Here is a 22,334-nt window from a genome sequence, read left to right as displayed (position 1 = left end):
TCATCCCCAACCCTGCCCCTGCAACCACAATCCTATACTTTCAACAAACAGGAAGTATCTCAGCAGTCATATAATTGGACACTTTCAGTGACGGGAGCTCAATACCTGATGAAACATTGTGGAGCACTTGTAATGCTATCTCTAAACATCGCTGCTCTTAAAAGCTTCCTTGTTGTTTCACTTCCATCAGTTCGGCCTTTTCTATCTCTTCACATACTTGAAAGCTATGAGAAATTCCCCAAGTCTTTTTATCCTCAATTCCTTCAACCATAATGCAAGTAAGATAGTTTACTGTCATCTCTGCCATTTCTGGATGTGTATGTTTGCTAATAAAAAAAACTCACCTTAAAATATGGCAACCAAAATTTAGTACAATACTCTGAATTCAATATTACCAAGGCAGAGTATAGAAAACTACTACTTGACTGTGGATTATGAGTCTCTATAAACACAGCCTAGGACTGCAGAGACTTTTTCTGACTTGACTACTCTAAGACGTACATAAAATATATTTTATACAACACGTTCAAGTTTAAATTTCAGAAGTATGTTATGTTTAAAACGGTTGTTTTTAAAGCATCAATATTACTCCTGTATCAGAAGTCATTAAACATAAGAAAGCTATTTTGAAGTACACATTTGCAAGTTTAGGGGATATATTATACTGACTGGAAACCCTGGTGGAGTAGTGGTTAAGTGCTACAGCTGCTAACCAAAGTGTCGGCAGTTTGAACCCACCAGGCGCTCCCTGGAAACTATGGGGCAGTTCTACTCTGTCCTATAGGGTCGCTATGAGTCGGAATCAACTCGACGGCACTGGGTTTGGTTTGGGTTTGGTATTGTACTGACTTGACTGGCAGCTGACTCACCCCAAACAGCTATAATTTGCTAAAATAAGCAGCTTGTATTATCTAGACATCTGTATTCCACAAATGCTATTTTTGTTGTTAACTGCTGTCCAGTTGGCCCCTGACACATGGTAACCCCACCCACAATGGACAGAAACACTGCGCCACCCTGCACCATTCATATGGTAGGCTGTGGATGGGACCATTGTGATACACACAGTTTTCACTGGCTGATTTTCAGAAGCAGATAGATCTTTCTTCCTAGTCTGTGTTAGTCTGGAGTCTCTGCTGAAACTTGTTCAGCATCATAATAACATGCGAGTCTCCACTGACAGATGAGTGGTAACTGTATGTGAGGTACGCTGGCTGGGAATTGAACCCAGGTCTCCCACATGGAAGTTGGGAATTCTACCACGGAACCACCAATGCCGCCATATCACAAATATATAAGATGTGTGAGTGTTTGCTGAATTACCAAAGGTTTACAAATACTTGTTTCTGATTTCTGATACACTTACAAATGCATTTATTTAGATCTATACTGATGAAATATCTTCTACCCTCATTCTCAGACAGGTCAACAGGAAAACACTAACATTTAGTTTCGTGGCTAACTCATTTATGTCTTTTTATTTCCTCATCAACTAGAAAATAAAAATAAGCTTTCTATTTTTTTTAATTATGAAATGAATCTTTAGTCTGATTTAGAACAGGAGAACAAAAACTTCTCTCTATATTTTCTACAGAAATAATGCGATTACAATTTGGGCTGATAGTTCTATGGTCTGATTACTCTCCTTGAGAGTTACTTTAAATACTTCCAGAGTTAATTACTCCCTTTCTTAATGTTACCGGTCTCTTATACGTATTTCTATGATTATACTTAACACACTCTTATTAACATTACCTATATTCACATTTGCCTCCCTAGTAGACTGTGAACTTTTCCAAGAAAGGGTCCATTTGTTTCTTTTGTCCTTACAGTCCTAGAGCATAAAGGAATAAGTAGGAAAACTACATTATTGAAATTATTCCAGGGAAAATGTAACAAGGGTCTAAACAGAGAGAAGCAGCAACAGGAATAGCAAGAAAGAGATGGATGAAGATATCTTGTCAAGGAAACATCCTAAGCACTCAGAGACCAATTGGATTTGAGGAATGATGAGCATAATCTTAAATTCCACTGCGGTGGAGACGCGCGGGAAGCAAATGCTTTTCAGTACAATTTTCTGAGCCCCAGCTAGGGCCTCTAAAACACTCTTCCTCTAAGAGTCACTGAGCTGTTGTTGGAGTGAGTCCAAAGGGACAGCTGTAACATATACGAGCTCTGGAAGGACGCATATTATCCATTTCTTTCAAAGTGCTGTCCTTCACTGACCTTTACAAACTGACCATGGGAAAACAGACTGAACTCACGATTTTAGTGAGACAAGCGAAACCTTTTACAACTTGAGGGTAGAAAATCAAGTTCTCATGACAAGAATGTAGAAAATCTAAATTCTCTTATAGGGCTACAATGCATTTTCATTATTAAATTCATAGTTCTATGAAAGGCGTTATGAATATACATTTCGGATATTTACAGCATTATGTAAGATACAGATTCCCTAACATGAGGTCCATGGATGGTCTCAGGAAGGGTCTGTGCTGTTGTTGTGAGATGCTGTCAAGTTGGCCCTCGGCTCATGGTGGCTCCATGTGCTACGGAGCAGAACTGATCCACAGAGTTTTCTTGGTGTGATAATGGATTTAAAAAATAATGACACAGTTATTCCAAAGAAGATCTATGTCATTGATGTCTACAGCAATGTAGACTTTTGATTATAAATAAATGTGAACAAGGACCTTAATTAGTTGGGTTAAAAGGATCCATTGTGTATACACTCAAAAAAATTAGAAGCAGGAATGCAAAGAGATAATTGTATACCAGTGTTCACTGCAGCGCTATCTACAATAGCCACAAAGTGGAAACAACCTAAATGTCCATCAACAGATGAATGGATAAACAAAACGTGGTACATGCATACAGTGGACTATTACTCAACTCATTAAGAGAAGTGAAGTCCTGATGCGTGCCACAACATGGATAAAACTTGAAAACATTACACTGAATGAAATAAATCAGTCACGAAAGGACAATTATTGTATGATTCCTGTTATATAAAATATCTAGAATAAGCAAGTTTATCGAGACCAAAGTTTATTAGTGGTTACCACGTGGGAGTAGGGCTGGGGGGAAGGGGACAGGGAGCTCATTGCTTAGGGGATACTGAGCTTCTGTCAAGGGTGACAAGAAAATGTGGAAGCAGATAATGATGATAGTTGAACAACATGATAAGCACAGTTAACATCCCTGAATTATACATGTGAAGAATGCTGAAGTGGCAAATGTTTTGTTACATACATATATTTACCACATTAAAAAGTAGATCTTAGATTATTAGATAAATAATGAATTTTAAATTCTGTATTTTATACACAAAGACACCATACCAATTCTCGAAATGTGCAGTCACTAATCTTCTCAATTTGCACTTTAGAAATTTAAATTTTAATGTGTAATAAGATAAAATTTCTTAAGATTTAAGTTCAAAAGAAGACTGACCTTTAATAGGTAAAGGTGGTCAGAGGGATAAGAATTATGAGTAAAGGGAAATGTATTTAAATAGTAGGAAAAATACAAGAGATATTCCATAATATCATATAATTTAATAGGATACAAATTATTCCACAGTGATAGAGTTTTCCAGTAAATATTTCTTTTCTCAGAATCTTTGAGAGGGAGTGAAGGCAGATTATCATAGCTTCACACAAAACAAGCAGAAGGCTGTTAGAAGTAAACTGTAAATTAGGCAACGCTAGAAAACCCATTAATTTTTTTCAGAACAAGGTAACAGTATTTAGTAAATGATGATTTCGAAACACAACTAGGAGAATGACTAATACTTCAAATGAAAAATGTGCATAATATGTTACCTTACTTTTCTAGTGGAAGAATACTTTTGCTCTAATTCTTTGATTTCCCTTTATTAACCAGCCCATGTTGTGACCAACGGCATACACTGGTAAGACAAGTAGACAGGATTAGGAGTGCTGCCTTCCACCCAAAGAAAGGGACAAAGGTAGCCATTCACAAAGAGAATCGAATGAGCGTCTCCAGCTTTAACATTTTTAACAATACCCAATACCCGTAGCAAATGAATAACAAAAGTACCTGGAATGTTCTGGAAAACTCTAGATTTTTCCAACTATGATATATTTAGTAATTAGTACCAAAGAGAACAATGCATATGAATGCAGTCTGGTACCAAGAGTAGAGCAGAAATAGCGTAACCGGAGTGTTTTTGCTTTGGCTCAGCTCAGTGCTCCATCATCCTCAATTTCACTGATCCTGGAGAGAAGTCTGCAATTCTTAAGACTTCCTTAGGAGGGTTAAAACTAAACCCAAACGCACTTCTATCGGGTCAATTCTGACTCACAGCGACCCTACAGGCCAGAGTAGAACTGCCCTATAGGGTTTCCAAGGAGCAGCTGGTGGATTCAAACCGCTGACTTTTTGGTTGGCAGCCTGAGCTCTTACACACTGCACCACCAGGGCTCCTTAGGAGAATTAGGCTCATATTAAAGCCGTTTCCTTCTCTGCAAAAGATAAATAAAAATCGTTACTACCTCATGGTGATGTTATAAGAATTAAATAAGCACAGTCTTTAGCATCATGCTTGGAACACAGAACAAATTCAACAAAGGTTTCCTTTCTGTTTTCTCCTGGATCAATGCGATATAGACCCACGTGTCTAGGAAAGGGTCAGAATTTTATTGCTTCTGGCTTGCTGTAAGACACGGTAGATATTACTGCATAAGATCTCTACATTCAATAAGACAATATTTGGTTCACTGAAGCAATACTTAAAAAAGATACTAGACTTTGCTAAGTAGAACTCTGTGATACTAATTTCCTAAAATGGAAACTTGATACCATGTGTGGGGTAATTTTTTAATTAGAAAAAAAAATACTTTCTTTATAGAAATATTACAGAGTAGTATCTTTTATAAAAAGAGAGAAACAACCCTAAGGTATTTAAGTTTGGGGAGCCACATACATATTTAAAGACTAAGGGTGTAATTCAAACAACCCATTGCCTTGGAGTCGAATTCCGACTCATGGTGACCGTACAGGACAGAGTAGCAACTGCCCCATAGGGTTTCCAAGCCTGTCACCTTCACGGAAGTAGACTGCCACACAGTTCTTCTGCAGAGTGGCTGATGGGTTCAAACCATCAACCTTTCAGTTGGCAACTGAGTGCTTAACCACTGTACCACCAGGACTCCTTATAATTCAATGAAACAGTGAAAATAGAAGCCTGTTACGCACTTGATTGCCTCGCCAAAAATTTAATCACTATGAGGTCAATGAAGAGACAGTCCCAGCAAGGAGGCATGGCCTACTGTAAAGGAAATGCAAAATATGGAGGGGCCCTTGAAATGTTACGCCAATTTCCACTAAGCAAAAATTCCAGCTTCCATGGAACACAAAGAGGAAAGGTCCTGAAAGTTTAACCTTTTACAAAAAAGTAGAAGTTTATAACCAAACCTATTACTGATGGAAACCCTGGTGGCATAGTGATTAAGTGCTACGGCTGCTAACCAAAAGGCGGCAGTTCAAATTCACCAGGCGCTCCTTGGAAACACCATGAGGAAGTTCTACTCCGTCCAATGGAGTCGCTGAGTCAGAATTGACTCGACGGCAATGGGTTTGGTTTTGGTTATTACTGATGATAACCAGAAAATGGGGGGGGGGGGCTCACTGTCCTCTCTAATTCCCCTTTACAAATAAGACTCATATCCCAGGTACATTAGGAAGAGGAGCTCTCTCTTATTTGGAATTTCAAAGATGATGTCAACCATGCCTTGTTCCTCTCTTGATTAATGGATCCATTTAAGGAAAAAAAAGCACAGAAGTGTTCTACTTTTTAGCTTAATGTTAGTAGTAAAGCCAACTCTCCCCTCTTTTTCTTTTAAATGCCTGGGGGCTTCACCAAAAACAACTTCACTCTTTCCTGCCATAATGAAGCTAACACCATTCTCAACTTGGCTGACTTACAAAATAGTTGTTTCCTGGCTGCTAGTTTTTTTTTTTTAATGGTCTAAGGAGAAAGAAGAGACAAAAGAGTAGAGGACATCATCCTGGGCCCAGCTAAATGAATTCATTAAAGAGTTTAAGAACAACCGGATTAAACACCTTAATTAAGAATATTTATAAAAAAGTAACCTTAGCAATGCATCTGCCAGCTTGCTTGACTTGAGTCTTTTAAAGATCTGTCATAAATAAGGTGATGTTTCCATAAGCTACCAAGAATGTAAGCTTCTCTCCCTGAAGTTTATCAAATGGCTTTTCCTTTTTTTTATTTCTTTCTGACGTAGCTTAATGTCTTCATCATCCTTTCAGTGACTCTGAACACCTCAAAAGTCTTCTTTCCAAGTCTTTCTGCTACTATGGGTGAAGGTTGGTGACCGCACAGAAAACACTCTCTTCACACTGTTTCCCTCAGTCTGTTCCTCTCTTCATCAAGAATGTGCACTACCTTCACTTATGGAATAAGGACAAAATTCAGTTACTATTTGGATTTATAATCAAATATTATGCCTCCTGGTGCTACCCCTTTAGTGTTTAGATGTAGCAAAACTTATCTGCAGCCTACTGACCAACCTTATGGCCGTTCCAGACAATGTAGGAAAGCTGAGCCTTGCATACCAACCTTATACTGCCATCATAAACAATGACAAACCGGAGTCAGCCACAGGTTTCTCAGTAGAACCAGTTGCTCTACCTTCCTCCCACAGAACAGGCAGTTTGTGTCCAAGGAGAAAAAAATCAAAATACCAAAACAGATTTTCACAGTCTGGTCCATCCCAGTAAAGATGAAACTAGCAACTTTGATTGAGGGTACCAACAGGTGCAAAATACATTCATCTACCTGCATCCAGATATACTTCACAGTTTGCTTTTGAGTATTATTTTCATTTTTGACCAACTAAACATTTCAAACTTGACAGATTTATCTGTAAACCCTGGCAGCATAGTGGTTAAGAATTTGGCTGCTAAGCAAAAGGTCAGCAGTTCAAATCTACCAGGCGCTCCTTGGAAATCCTACGGGCAGTTATACTCTGTCCTATAGGGTCGCTATGAGTTGAATCAACTTGAAGGCAACAAGTACAGTATCTGTCAAAAGGATAAACTGATCTGGGGGTGGGGGGAGAGAATCAGGGACCAATCACAAAGCTCCGTCAAAGTTTACTGTTTCCAACAGATTTCCCTGTTTCCTAAGGCCTAGTGTCCTAAGGCTGTAGCTATGGTGTCTATGCCTACAATTATCTACTACCAGGCACAAAGAATGAGCAAAGGTGATACCCACAGATCATTGCCCTAATTGGCTGCTGCAAGGACGATATTTTCAAAACTGAATTACAAGGTCTGAACTGTGCTACAGTGACCACTGTGGCGATTCTGCCAATACTGACAGGCTAAGGAGGAGGTGTGAATAGTCTCCACCAATTTGTTTTTACAGCAGGAAGACAGCCTGCTGGTAAGTGAATCACATAAAAATATTAGCTTAAAAATATGGAGCACTTCTTGAATGTGTGTGTCAGCCCTGCCCAGAAGCCACATTAGCCTTCTGTTGCCATTCCAAGTTTTAGTAGTATTTGGTGCAGAAACGGGCACTACCCAAGGAACTTCCACAATTAAGCATCAGTGTAATACTGCGGCATGAAAAATACGCTAGTTTACAAATGTATTTAATATACAACAAGGATGAGGTTAGGAACTGGAAAAACCTGGCTCAAGAAGTAATGAGTATCCTAGCTTACCATATCAATACTTAGGTCCCTGACATTTTTGTCTAGTTTTTTTATTACCCTTGTTATTATTCTTTTGCCCTAACATCACAATCTTAGCCTATGTCCTTGAACTGATTTCCTCTCTTAGAGGCCATTATTGTAATCTCTTAAAGCATTCTTTTCTCTTATATCATATCTATATTGATATATTACTGACGTTATTACAAAAAGATACAAAGCAAAGAATTATAGTACACTGAAATTTTATTTTGCATAAGCTCATCACTTAATATTCTTAACCTGCTTATTTCACATGCCAAATTTAATGACCCAAAGAAGTCTTCCCCCAGTTTTACTTAATCGGATAAAATCATCAAGAGCTACATGCAAAACTGCTCCATTTTTTTTTCAAACTATACTCTGATGAATGTCAGATGCTTATTATTTGTTCGGTGAGTACTACCTAAGTATATTCAGGTACCAATTCATTTCATGAGAAATGTTATGACATTGGATGAAAGATGTAAAATACAGTAGAAACCTGATTTTAAAAACATTCTGCTTTTTTCAATTATAAAGACCAGACGATAACATTATATTCTGATGTAATGGTTTGCCATGTTCCTCATTTTCTGGCAATAATACTCTAGTATTACATTTAGTAATGGTGAAAACTCCACTGCAAATAATTATTGGCCAACTTAGTGATTTGTCATCCTTCCATATTTGATCTCTGGTGAAACAGCTATTTCACTAAAGCAAAATTTTAAGTAATACAGGATAGCTGACTGTTTAACAAACAAAGCAACATGAATCTCCCAGAAGTGCAATCAGAGAGAGGGTAGGTTATTTTCAGCCTAAGGGCCATATAGCCAAATGTTGTGAACAGAAGCAGTCCTACATATGATAGCAAAATCAATGTGGAGTCATGTAAGCATAGATATATTTTAAAAATCCATCTTTTTAGCCAATACAATATGAGCAAGGTACTTCAGAATCCATTCAATGATGAGAAAGAAATATTAGTAAATGGTTTTTGTTTTGTCCTTTCAAATACTGTTCACCTTATACCTGGTATAGTAAAATGAACTATATGAGTATCTTGGAAGTTATCATTACTAATGGAAACCCTGGTGGTATAGTGGTTAAGTGCTACGGCTGCTAACCAAAGGGTTGGCAGTTTGAATCCACCAGGCGCTCCTTGGAAACTCTATGGGGCAGTTCTACTCTGTCCTATAGGGTCGCTATGAGTCGGAATCGAGTTGACGGCACTGGGTTTTTTTGTTTTTTTTTCTTGGTTATACCATAAAACGGAAAACAATGAGAATGATAAATTGAAGTGGGTGTTGCTGCTATGTTGTTAGGTTCTGTTGAGTCGATTCTCACTCATAGTGACCCTACGTACAAGAGAATGAAATACTGCCTGGTCCTGTGCTATTCTCACAATCGTTACTATGCTTGAACCCATAATGGCAGCCACCGTACAAGTAGAATATTTCCATTTTTATCCACTGATGCTCAATCTGCCTGCAACATAAACTTTCAGCTTCATCTAGCTCATGTTAACAATCTCAATTATTTGACAGTTGTTTAATGGTCTGTATGATTATAATTTGACGGTCTCATACCAATTCTGAGGAATGTAAGAAAAAAAAGTACAGAAAAAATTTCTTACATGAAAGTATCTCCAACGTCCACACTGGAAGTTAGATATTTACCTTCTAACATGAATTCCTCAAAATGATGAAATATCTAAAATCTATTGTGTAGTTTATAATTCATAAAATGACAATAATCAGCTCATTAGTATTTTAAAAAATATACTTTCACTTCTCCTGGACTCAGCTAATTAAAGCTCATACTTTGTTCCTTTGTTACAGCTGGGTTTAAAACACTAGCATTCTTATCCATCACTAGTCAACTCACAACAGTATCATCAACACTATGCTCCAAATAATAGCGCTGTATGTGTGACAGCCCTGCAGTTTCCACAAAAGCAAAATTCTGAGAAGAGCATGAGTCATCATCTCCAGGGTAAAACATAAATAAATCACTTTTCTTTGGTCAGCACATGAAACTTATTACCGAAACCAGTAATTTAGCCTAGAAATTCCTTTTCTGAATAAAAGGAACAGAATGTTTCTTCTCTCTATTCGAACATTCCAAAACCATCCATCTGTCTGCTTTTACTGCTCTCCGTATCTGGTGTGTGGTGACAGGAAAACAACTTTTAGCTATTTTCAGTGCTGCTCTTTTGTTCTTCTGCCCTGTCAGGATGTCATTTTTCCCAGGACAGATACACACACAAGTGCGCGTGCACATGCACACACAGGCGCACACAGGTGTGCACGGGCACGCACGTGCGTACACACACGCCTCTCCACCATGACTTGAGCATCTATTACAAAGTCATTGCAATATACATAGATAACCGTCTAAAAATGGATATTTATTGCTGTGATAATAAATGTTATAAAGTTATCAGTTTCATATTTATATCTCACCTTAAAATATCTTCATATATTTAAAGACAAAAGTTACACAGGTGAGAAACTATTGATGTTATCAATAATTAAAGCTTTTTTTCAAAAATTTTCTCAAGAAAAAGTCAAAATAATCTTCATATGATGATCTTTTTATAACCTCCTTTAATTCCTTCTTTGTTGGTACCACTTATTCTGCTTATTACTCAAATATGTGCATTCTTTAGATCATCACTCTACCTCCGAGGTTAGGACCTTTGCAGTTTGTAGCTCGTCTCCTGTATGATGTCACTTCTACCCATTAATTCTCCCTCAAATTCATTTTTTTTTTTTTGCCATCTTCTCTCTCACTATACAGATTAACCCTAAAGAGTCCTCATATGGAGCACTGACTTGTCTCTAATTCAGCAAGCATTCATTGAGCAAGCGCTAGCTAGGTATAGACACTGGCAGTTGTACTGAAGGGATGAGGGATGAAAGAGAGAAAAGGGAAAAATCATGTGTATATAAAATGGGGGTGAAAAGGACAGGGCTGCAACCTTTATTAGCTTATAATCTATAGGGTATAATGTAATTTTAAGAGGGCTGTGTGTGTGTGCGTTTGTGTGTGTTTAAATGAGCAGCACTTAATGCATGAATGGGATTCTTGAGAGGTACAGAATGAGAAGCCCCTAGGTGGTGCAAATGGTTAACGTGCTCGGCTGCTAAGCAAAAGGTTGGAGGTCTGAGTTCACCCAGAGGTGCCTAAGAAGAAAGGCCTGGCAATCTACCTCCAAAAATTCAGCTATGGAAAATCCTATGGAGCGCAGTTCTCACAGTCCTACTCCGACACAAATGGGGTTACCATGAGTCGGAATTGACTCAGTGGCAACTGGTTTACAGAATAAGGGCACAGCAGGTTAAGTGAGCAGTATGAACAAATGCAAAACGCCCTGAAAGCACACAGTATTCAATTTCTCTCCACCCCAACTCATTATCCAGTGTCACTAGAACTAGCTATCTAAAACACGTATCTAATCACATTGCTTCTCAACTAAAATAATAGAATCTCTACAGAGGATAGCTCAGACTCAAACCCTCACCAGCCATTACAACTGTATTCTGTTCTTACCGTCTCTTTCCCACACTCTAAACTCTAATCTTACTGGATCAATCTGTTCCCTTTATAGTTCTCTTTGCCTTTGTAAAGTCCATGATCTTTCTTCTACCTCTATTCCCATTCACTGCCCCTTCAATCACACTCGTACTTTAAATTCTGCTCACAATTCCTTGCTTGGGGACTCCACTGGGAAAGGACTTTTTTAAAACTTGCACTTAGTCTCGCCTGTACTGCACGCCATAAGTTATAGCTGTGTGTGTACTACTTTATGCTGAGTCCTCTGAGTCCTTCTAGAGAATCATTAAACCTGGAGTTGGGTTTAATTTTATAAGAAACTGCCAAACAGAGCAAAAAGAAACAACCTAGATGCCTATCAGCAGATGAATGGATAAACAAACTATGGTACATACACACAATAGAATACTACACAACCATACGGAACAATGATGAATCTGCGAAGCATCTCACAACATGGATGAATATGGAGGGCATTATGCTGGGTGAAATAAGTCAATCACAAAAGGTCAAATATTATATGAAACCACTACTATAAAAACACATGAATAGATTTACACACAAAAAGAAACAATCTTTGATGGTTATGAGGGAGGGGAGGGGTGGGGATGGAAAAACACTAAGTAGACAATACATAAGTGCTAACTTTGGTGAAGGGTAAGACAGTACACAATACTGGGGCAGCCAGCACAACTTGACCAAGGCAAGGTCATGAACACTCCACAGACACATCCAAACTCCCTGAGGGACCAAATTACTGGGCTTAGGGCTGTGGGGACCACAGTCTGGGGGAATATCTGGCTCAACTGGCATAACAGTTTATAAAGAAAATGTTCTACATTCTACTTTGGTGAGTAGCATCTGGGGTCTTAAAAGCTTGTGAGCTGCCATCGAAGATACTCCACTGGACTCACCTCATCTGGAGCAAGAGAGAATGAAGAAAACCAAAGACACAAGGAAAAGATTAGTCCAAAGGACTAATGGACCACAACTACAACAGCCTCCACCAGACCGAGTCCAGCACAACTAGATGGTACCCAGCTACCACCACTGAGTGGTGGGTACCATCTAGTTGACAGGGATCACAACAGAGGGTCCCGGACAGAGTTGTTTATTCCTCCCAACTGTCTATAATATCAGTATTTTTTTTATTTTAGCTATTCTAGGGAATATGTAGTGGAATCTAACAATGGTTTCAATTCACATTTACTGATAACTAATGATGTTGAAAATCCTTCCATGTGCTTATTGATCACTTATATTTCTTCTTCTATGAAACGTCTATTTGAGTCTTTTGCCCATTTTTATTTTAGATAGTTCATTTTTTAAAGAAATGTTGATTTGAAAGGTTCCTTATATATTCTGAATGCAATATATATATTTTATCATTTATATATACTGAAAATATATATTTTTCCATTCTGTGGCATGTCTATTCACTTTGTTAATGGTATCTTTTTGATGAACAGAAATTTTTAACTTTGATAAAGTCCCATTTATCAAATTTTCTTTTTATGAATAGCGCTTTCTTTTGTCTTGTCCAAGAAATCTTTGACTCCTTAATAGAGTCTTAAAAGATTTCTTAATGTAAGTTCTGTTATGGCTTACTAAGTTTACATAATTTGACCTTTCTGTTAATTTTGTGAATGGGTTTTTCTCTTCCATTTTTTAATAATTGGTTATTGTTCATATAAAGGAAAACTATAGTTTATTTACATATTAATGATATAACTACTAAGAAGCCACACAGAAAAAGATTGATAAATTTGACTACAGAAAAGTCAAAGATTTCGTTCTGGCAAAAGTACCAAAAACCAATTTGAAGGCCCACTGGAAAACTGCAAAGAAATACTTGCAACGCATATAGCAAAGGGGTAAGTTGTTTTGTAATTTACAATTAACTCAATAGGAAAAAGATGAAAAAAAAAAGGATTATAAATACACAGTTTTCAGAATAAGAAACACAAATGGCCAATAAACTTAAGAAAATCATAACTTCAGAAATGTATATCAAAGCAATGACACATTGCCAATTTTCACCTATCAGACTGAAAAAAAAAAAGCTTGGTGAAACTCAGTTGTTGGCAGGATAGTACTTTCAGGTTGTTGGTAGAAATGTGAACTTTTCTGGGAGATAACCTGACAATATGGTTCAAAATTTATAATGCACATATTCTTAGATTAGGCAATCCCATTACTAGGAATTTATCATATGGATGTATTTGTAAACAGTCACTAAAAAGGCTAAAGGATATTCACTGCAGCATTGTCCATGAAAGCAAAAATTAGAAAAACCAAAATCTTTATCAATAGGGGGATAATTACAGTAAAGCATTCTATAGAAAATTATGCAGCTGTTAAAATGTATGATGTACATTTGTATGTACTGCTATGAAAAGATCATCAAGATATAGTTAGGGTGGTTTTGAAACGGGAGAAGACAAACTTCTGATTTTAAAATGCCAGAATAAAGAAATTTGTGCCCTAAAATCATTCCTAAATAAGGAGAATGTGAAAGAAAACAAATACCTTCTCTGATGAAGTTAGAACACTTCTATAACCCTGAACTATAATATATAAAAGGCGCCCTGGTGGCGCAGTAGTTAAAGTGATCAACGGCTAACTGAAAGGCTGGTGGTTCAACACTCCATGGGAGAAAGATGTGGCAGTCTGCTTCTGTAAAGATTTTACAGGAAATCCTGTGGGGTAGCTATGAGTCATAACTGGCTTGATGGCAGTGGTTTTGGGTTTTTGGATAATATATAAAGAGAGAAAAAATAAAAGGAAGAATGATAAATGACTCAGCAGAAGTGCGAAATATTAAATATAACTGATAAGAAGCAAACCAATTCCCACACAACTTCAAAATGGCTCAGGACTAGGAGGCAGCTGGAACACTGGAAGATGGAGGTAAGTTGAGGTGTGGACAAAACAGTGAGACTATCTGAAAGTCTATTTAAAATACTGTTAGAATTCCAAGTCTCCAATTCCACTTAGTCAATGACTCTGCAATCCTACAGAAACCAGAAGGCATATTTTCTGGAAAAACTGAACCCCAAGAGGCCTTTGGACTTAAATAATAGGCACAGAAGCAGACAAGGGTAAAGTTGTAACTAAAAGCACAGGATTACGTGAAAGTCTAATGAGAGCCAGAGCCTCTTTATTCAGTACAGCTCTAGAACATAGGAAGTCTCAAACAGGAGATTGTAGACTTTCTCCAGAAAAGGATCCAACTGATTACCCTAGAAAAAGATGGCATTTAAGGATTTCCTACTGCATACTCCACCACCACCAAGAGCTCTGCCCTTAAACCTAGAACTAAGAACTTTCAGTTTTTAAGGAATGCCTTTTAAGTATGAATGGCAGCCAAGGATCATCATGTATTTGAGAAAAGTCTGCAATATTAAAGATAGAGACCAAAATGAAACAGGACAGCCAAATAAACAAGAATGATGGGACAGAAGGAAAAGTCAAAGAAGCCATAATTAAAGTAATCTGAAAAATACTGTACCCTTAACAAGAGGAGGAACTAATAAGAAAATAACAGAAAATAAAGAGCTAAAAAAAAAAAAAAGGTCAATAAAATTTGATGTTACAGTCAAGGTGATTTTCCAGAAAGCAGCAGAAGAAAGAGATAATAGGAAGGAAAGGTGAAAAATGAGAAAAACAATCCAGATGATCTAATATCTGACTAATGCGAGTTCCAGAAAGAGATAACACTGAAAATAAACAGGAAAAACTATCAAATAAATATGAAATTTTCTAAAAATTGAAAGATGTAAGTCTGCAGAAAGCAAGGACCCACTGAGTGCTCAGCACAATAAATGAAAAAAGACCCACACTAAGGTACCTCACCACAAATCTTCAGAAAGGCAGGCATGAAGAGAATAATCACCTCCAGAAAGCAAAAAGAATAAAAAGAAAAAAAAAACAAAGATCAAGTATTAGAATGGCAATGAGCCCTTAAATAGCAAAACTGAAAACAAGAAGATTTAGAGCAATGCTTTAAAAATTCTGAGAAAAAATTATTTTCAACCTAGAATTCTATACTCATTTAAAATACTACATAAGTGTAGGAGTTTCTGGGTGGCACAAACAGTTAATGCCCTAGGCTGTGAACTAAAAGGTTGGAGGTTCAAGTACACCCAACAGTGCCTCGAAAGAAAGGCTTGGTGATCTACTTTTGAAAAAATCAGCCACTAAAAACCCTCTGGAGCACAGTTCTACTCTAAGACACACGGAATCACCTTGAGTTGGAGTCGAAAGCAACTTTTTTTTTAAGGAGTAGAATACGACATATTCTATAATTATAGATAAGTAAAATCTGAAAAAAAAAAAATTACCTCCCAGTTACCCCTTTTCAGGAGCCACTAGAGGATATGCTCCTATAAAATGAGGGAGTAAAACCATGAAGGCATGGGGTATAGGAAAGCAAGGCTTCAACCCAGGAAGCAGGTGTATGGAATTCCCAGGACGAGAGCAAAGAGGTGTCAACACAACAGCTGTGAAACAAACCTAACGAGCAGTCGAGACTAAATGGGAAAGACTGAAGGCTCTAGGAAGGGTATCTTAATAACCAGGGCTTCAAATGGGTCCATTTCGGTTCAAACCCTGCTGAAAATTTGCAACAAATTCCCAAACCAAAATTCTAACAAATTCGCAAACCAAACCCATTGCCTTCCAGTAGATTCTAACTCATAGTGACTCTATAGGACAGAGTAGAATTGCCCCACACGGTTTCCAAGGAGCGGCTGGTAGATTTGAACCACTGACCTTTTGGTTAACAGCCGAGGTCTTAACCACCTTGCCACCAGGGCTCCAACAAGTTACCAGGCGATGCTAATGATGATGGTTAGAAACCAATTCTGAGAACCTCTGGTAGAGCCAAACCAAACCAAACCCATTGTAGGCAAGTTGATTCCGACTCATAGCGACACTGCAAGACAGAGTAGAATTGCCCCCTGTGGTTTCCAAGGAGCAGCTGGTAGATTCAAACTGCAGAGCTTTTTTTTTTTTAACCACTATGCCACCAGCGCTCCACTAGTTGAGCAGTGGTTCTCAAAATGTATTATACATAAGAATCACCTAGGGATCTTGTTAAACTGTTAAACTAGGGATCTAAGTCAGTATATCTGGGGTAGAAACGCAAAGCCCTGAAAACAAATGAACTAATTATCTAACCCAGAAAAAAGGTGAGAGTTATTCAGATAGATTGAGGCCTGCCAGAAGACGAACTCAGATGCAAAGATAATTAAGCAAATTTTTAAAATGAAGCAATTACTGAACTAAGAAAAAAAAAAAGGTTTAATAGGAGAGATTATAACACCCTTTGTGGCATTACTGAATGATACTAATATAGTCATAATAATGAAAAAACCTGTTGTTAGGTGCTGCCCTGCCCAGTCCTGCACCATCCTCACAATCGTTGTTATGCTTGAGCCCATTGTTGTGTAGCCACTGTGTCAATCCATCTTGTTGAGGGTCTTCCTCTTTTTCGATGACCCTCTACTCTACCAAGCATGATGCAATGAAAACCCTACATGCAAATATAACCAGTATTAACTAATACGTCAGGATAAGGAGAAAAGGCATAAGATCAACTCTTCACACAAAGAATAGACTGGACTATAAGACATAAAGTGATACTCGTGGAGAAAGTGCTTCTTAGCTCAAGTGGATGCACAAGACTGAATGGGCAGCTCCTGTCCAGAGGCAAGATGAGAAGGCAGAAATGGATAGGAGCTGGCTGAATGGGCACAGGAAATCCGGGGTGGAACGAAGGAACGTGGGGTCACATTATAAGGATAGCAACTAGGGTCACGTAACAATGTGTGTATAAATTTTTATATTAGACTACTTTGAGTGTAAACTTCTACCTAAAACACACACACACACAAAAACTTGAGGTACATACAGTGGTTTGTAGTAACAAACAGGTGCTACTTTGCCACACATTAAAATATTATTATTACTTTATTATTACGTTAAAGATGTCTTAGTGTATCTGGAAGTGCTTCTTTAATGTTTTATGCATAGAAAGGTACCCTACATACTATATACTACGACAAATATTTGACTGACATCAGATATGAACCGTACCTAACTTTCAACTTCTATACAAATTCAACTTAAAGACAGACTTAGGAACAGAAAACTTGTTCGTAATCTGGGGACTGCCTGTATTATCATTTTACTAAGTAAAAAATCAGTAACCTGCCTGTCAGCTTTATTACTACTTATGCCCCTACTTTATTGCTGGTATTAAAAAAAAAAAAAAAAATGGAGGCTAAAAATGTCCAGAAAGACTTAATTTAGTAAACAGTTCAGAATAAAAAAAAAAAAGGAAGGCATAAGGGTTAAAATGATATGAGGAAATTAAGGACAATGTCAATATTGGTGAACTCCCATTATTATAACAATATTTAGCATAAAGTAGAGGATCAGTGAAAATGAGGAAACCTTCAACAAGATGGGCTGACACAGAGCCACAACAATGAACTCAAACATTCCGATGATCTTGAAGATGGCAAAGGACCAGGCAATGTTATGTTCTGTTATACATGAGGTCACCATGAATCAGAGCCTACTCGACAGCAACTAACGAAAACAAGTGATTTCCTGCAGCACAGTCCACTATACCCTATTATTATGAGGAGGTAAATACCAGAAGAAACAGCTAAAATAGTGGGAAGTGGTTTTTATGAAGAATGACACGGGACAAGAGAAGATGTGGGGATGCGGAGGAAGAGAAGAGAGGTAGTAAGTTGCTGTTTCTATTAACCTTTCAGAAATAATTTAAAATTAAAAGAATTTATTGTTTTTACTTCAGCTTTACTTAAGGTATAATTTATATACGATAAAAATCAATTTGATGATGTGGCGTCTGGGGTCTTAAATGCTAACAAGCGGCCATCTAAGATGCATCAATTGGTCTCAACCCACCTGGATCAAAGGAGAATGAAGAACACCAAGGTCACACGATAACTATGAGCCCAACAGACAGAAAGGGCCACAGGAACAAGAGACTTACATCATCCTGAGACCAGAAGACCTAGTTGGTGTCCAGCCACAACCAATGACTGCCCCGACAGGAAGCACAACAGAGAACCCCTGAGGGAGCAGGAGATCAGTGGGATGCAGACCCCAAATTCTCACAAAAAGACCATACTTAATGGTCTGACTGAGACTAGAGGAATCCCGGCGGTCATGGTCCCCAAACCTTCTGTTGGCCCAGGACAGGAACCATTCCCGAAGACAACTCATCAGACATGGAAGGGACTGGACAGTGGGTAGGAGAGAGATGCTGATAAAGAGTGAGCTATTTGTATCAGGTGGACACTTGAGACTGTGTTGGCACCTCCTGTCTGGAGAGGGGGATGGGAGGGTAGAGAGGGTTGGAAGCTGGCAAAATTGTCACAAAAGGAGAGACTGGAAGGGCTGACTCATTAGGGGGAGAGAAAGTGGGAGTATGGAGTAAGGTGTATATAAACTTATATGTGACAGACTGACTTGATTTGTAAACGTTCACTTGAAGCTCAATAAAAATTAAAAAAAAAATCAATTTGATGAGTTTTGGTAAATGTATACAGTAATGAAAATGACCACCACAATCAACTGTTAAAGCAATTCCCTAAATTCCCTTTGCGTTCAACTCCCACTCCCACTCCAGGTTCTAGGTAACTACTAATCTAATTTCTGTCACTATAAATTTTGCTTTTTCTAGAATTTCATATCAATAGAATCTTGCAGTATGTAATCTTTTGTGTCTGGCTTATCTTACTTAGCATAATGTTTTTAGCACCTACGTTCAGGTCTAGGACCCGTTTTAAATAAATTTTTGGGTTTGGTGTGATGGACAGGGTTAAGGATCTTTTCTTTCCCCTCCACACGGATATCCAGTTTTTCAGCACTGTTTTAGGAAAATGCTGTTCTTTCTTCATTGAATTAATTTGTTATCTTTGTCAAAAATCAATTACCATATTAAGTATGGTTCTATTTCTAGACTTTCAAGCCTCTTCCATTCATCTATGTCTACCCTTATACCAACACTGTGCTATTCTGATTTTTAAAACAAGTCTTAAAAGCCAGGTATTAAAAAAAAAAAAAAAGGTATAGTAAGTCTTCAGATGTTGTTCTTAAAAAAAATTTTTTTTTTTTACTATATCTTTGCATTTCCATCTAAAGTGTAGAAATTGTTGATCAATTTCCAGGAAAAAGACTGATAAGATTTTGGTTGGGATTACACTGGCTCTATAGATCAATTTTGACGGAGTTGCTATTTTAACAATTTTAGTCTTCCAATTCACAAACATAGTGCATCTCTCAATTTATTTAGGTCTCTAATTTCTGTCAGCAATATTCTGTATTTTCAGTACTGACATCTTGCATTAACTTTTGTTAAATCTATTTCTAAGTATTTCTATAGCAAATTTTTTTTTATTTCATTTTTGTATTTTCTGGTAAGTACAATGAGTTCTTACTACCTTGTATCCCACAATCTTGCTAAATTTGCTTATGAGTTTTCTGTCGTAGATTTGTTAGGATTTTCTACATACATATCATGTCATCTGTGAATAAATCAGTTTTACTTCTTCCTTTTCATTCTGTATGCCACTGAATTTTTTTTTTTTTTTGCCTTGCTGCACTGGCTAGCACCTCCAGTACGATGATGAATAAAAAAAAGGGTCTTTACCTTAAGCGGAAAAATACAAAATTATCTACCATGAAGTATGATGATAGCAGGTTTTTCAGAGACACACTTTATCAGACTGAGGAAGCTGCCTTGAATTCCTAGTCTGCTGAGACTTTTGGTCATGAATTTGTGTTGAATTTTGTCAAGTTTTTTTTTTTTTTTGTCATCTACTGAGATGATCATATAGTTTTTCAACTTTATCTATTAGTATGGTGTATTATGATGAATTGATTTTTAGCAGTTAAACCAACCTTGCATTGCTGGGGTAATTCCCACTTGGCCACAATGCATTATTCCTTTTAGATATTTATTGCTAGATTCGATATGCCAATATTTTAAGGATTTTTGTATCTATGTTCCTAAGAGATGTTGGCCACTAGTTTTCTTTTCTTGAGATGTCTTTGTTTGGCTTTGGTATCACGGTAATATTGGCCTTATAAAATGAGTTGTAACATTCTACTTTCTCCTGTATTTTTTCTGAAAGTTTGGTAAGACTGGTATTCTTTCTTCCATCAGTGTTTGAGAATAATCAACTAAGTCATCAGAGCCTGGACTTTTTTTTTGTTGTAAGGTTTTTTTTTTTTTTAATTACTAATTCCATTTCTTTATATAAAACCAAAAAAACCCAAACCCATTGCCATTGAGTTGATTCTCGCTTATAGTGACCCTATACGACAGAGTAGAACTGCCCCCATAAGGTTGGCAAGGAGTGCCTGGTGATTCAAACTGCTGACCTTTTGGTTAGCAGCCAAGCTCTTAACCACTAGGCAACCAGGGCTCCTTACTCTATATAGGTCTATTTAAAGGAGCCCTTTTTTTCTAAAAAAAAAAAATTTTTTTTTTTTCTGATAGCTCAACAGTTAAGAATTTGGCTGCTAACTGAAAGGTTGGCGGTTCAAACCCACTCAGTGGCTACCTGGGAGAAAGACCTAGTATATTGCTCCTGTAAGGATTACAACCAAGAAAACCCTGTGGACCAGCTCTACACTATCACGTGGGGTGGTTATCAGTCAAAATCAGCTTGATGGTACCTACGACAACAACACTATAGGTCTATTTAGATTTTCTGTATATTCTTGAGGGGCAGCGGTGGTTCGTGGTAGAATTCTTACCTTCCATGTAGGAGACCTGGGTTAGATTCCAAGGCAACTCACCTCATGTGCAACCACCACCCCTCTGTCAGTGGAGGCTTGGGTATTACGTTAAACAGGTTTCTGTGGAGCTTCCAGACTGTGATGGATTAGGAAGAGAGGCTTGGTGATACACTTCCAAAAATCAGTCAGGGGAAGCCCTATGGATCGCAATGGTCTGATTCATAACCAATCATGGGAACAGAGCAGGACCGGGAAGCGTTTAGTTCCCTTGTGTCAGGGACTGACTCCATGGCAGCTAACAACACGGTTTCTTCTTAATTCAGCTTTGGCAATTTGTATCTTTCAAGGAATTTGCCCGTTTCATCTGCTGTCAAATGTGTTTGTATAAAGTTGTTCTAAAATTCCTTATTGTGCTTTTTGTTTAAATAGTTTTTATTGTGCTTTAAGTGAAAGTTTACAAATCAAGTCAGTCTCTCACATGTAAACTTAAATACACCTTACTCCACACTCCCACTTACTCTCCCCCTAATGAGTCATCCCGCTCCCTCCTTCCAGTCTCTCCTTTTGTGACCGTTTTGCCACTTATTATGCTTTTAACATCCGTAGTATCTGTAGTAATATTCCCTTCATTCCTAATATTGGTAATTTGTATCTTCTTTCTTTTTTATTTGCTCTTTCTAGCTTCTGAAGGTAGCAGCTTTTAGACCTTTTCGTCTTTTCTAGTATAGCATTTAAAGCTGTGTATTTCTTTCTTAGCAATGATTTAGCTACATAGCAAATATTCTGATATATTTTCATTTTCATGCGATTCATAATATTTATCTAATTTCCCTTGTGATATCGTCTTTCATCAATGGTTTACTTAGAAATGTATTGCTTAATTTTCAAATATTTGGGAATTTTCCTGATTTCTTTCTGTTATTTTTAATTCCCTTGTGGTTAGAGAACACACTGCATAATTTCAATATTTTCATATTTACTAAAACATTTTATATTCGTGGGCCAGTATATACTTCATCCTGGTGAATGTTCCGAATGCCCCTTAGAAGAACATGTATTCTACTGTTGCTGGGTAGTGTTTTACAGGTGTCATAAGGGTAAAGTGGTTGATAACCTTATTCAAGTCTTCTGTAGCCTTGCTGTTTTTCTGTCTACTTATTCTATCAACTGTTGAGAGAAGAGTACTGAAATCTCCAACTCTTAAATGCTGATCTGCCTATTTCTCCTTTCAATTCTGTCGGTTTTCGCTTCGTATCTCTGTTAAGA

At 37.5% G+C, this 22,334-nt stretch overlaps 1 protein-coding gene across 2 annotated transcripts in view; it reads right to left on the bottom strand.

The window, feature by feature from the left end:
• The window catches only part of PIK3CA (phosphatidylinositol-4,5-bisphosphate 3-kinase catalytic subunit alpha), a 98,586-nt gene that overhangs the window by 50,187 nt on the left and 26,065 nt on the right, over window positions 1-22,334 (bottom strand). The window contains exon 1 of one of the 2 annotated variants that reach the window (XM_064275503.1): window positions 1,756-14,816. The exons of the other annotated variant lie outside the window; for it this stretch is intronic. The gene's annotated coding sequence lies outside the window, so the exon portion shown is untranslated. Of the gene's footprint in view, window positions 1-1,755; window positions 14,817-22,334 lie in introns of those variants that run through there. 2 annotated transcript variants of the gene reach the window in all.

Source organism: Loxodonta africana, chromosome 23 (assembly GCF_030014295.1).
Source record: "Loxodonta africana isolate mLoxAfr1 chromosome 23, mLoxAfr1.hap2, whole genome shotgun sequence".
Taxonomy (NCBI): Eukaryota; Metazoa; Chordata; class Mammalia; order Proboscidea; family Elephantidae; genus Loxodonta; species Loxodonta africana.
This window is presented reverse-complemented; position numbering and strand designations above follow the sequence as displayed.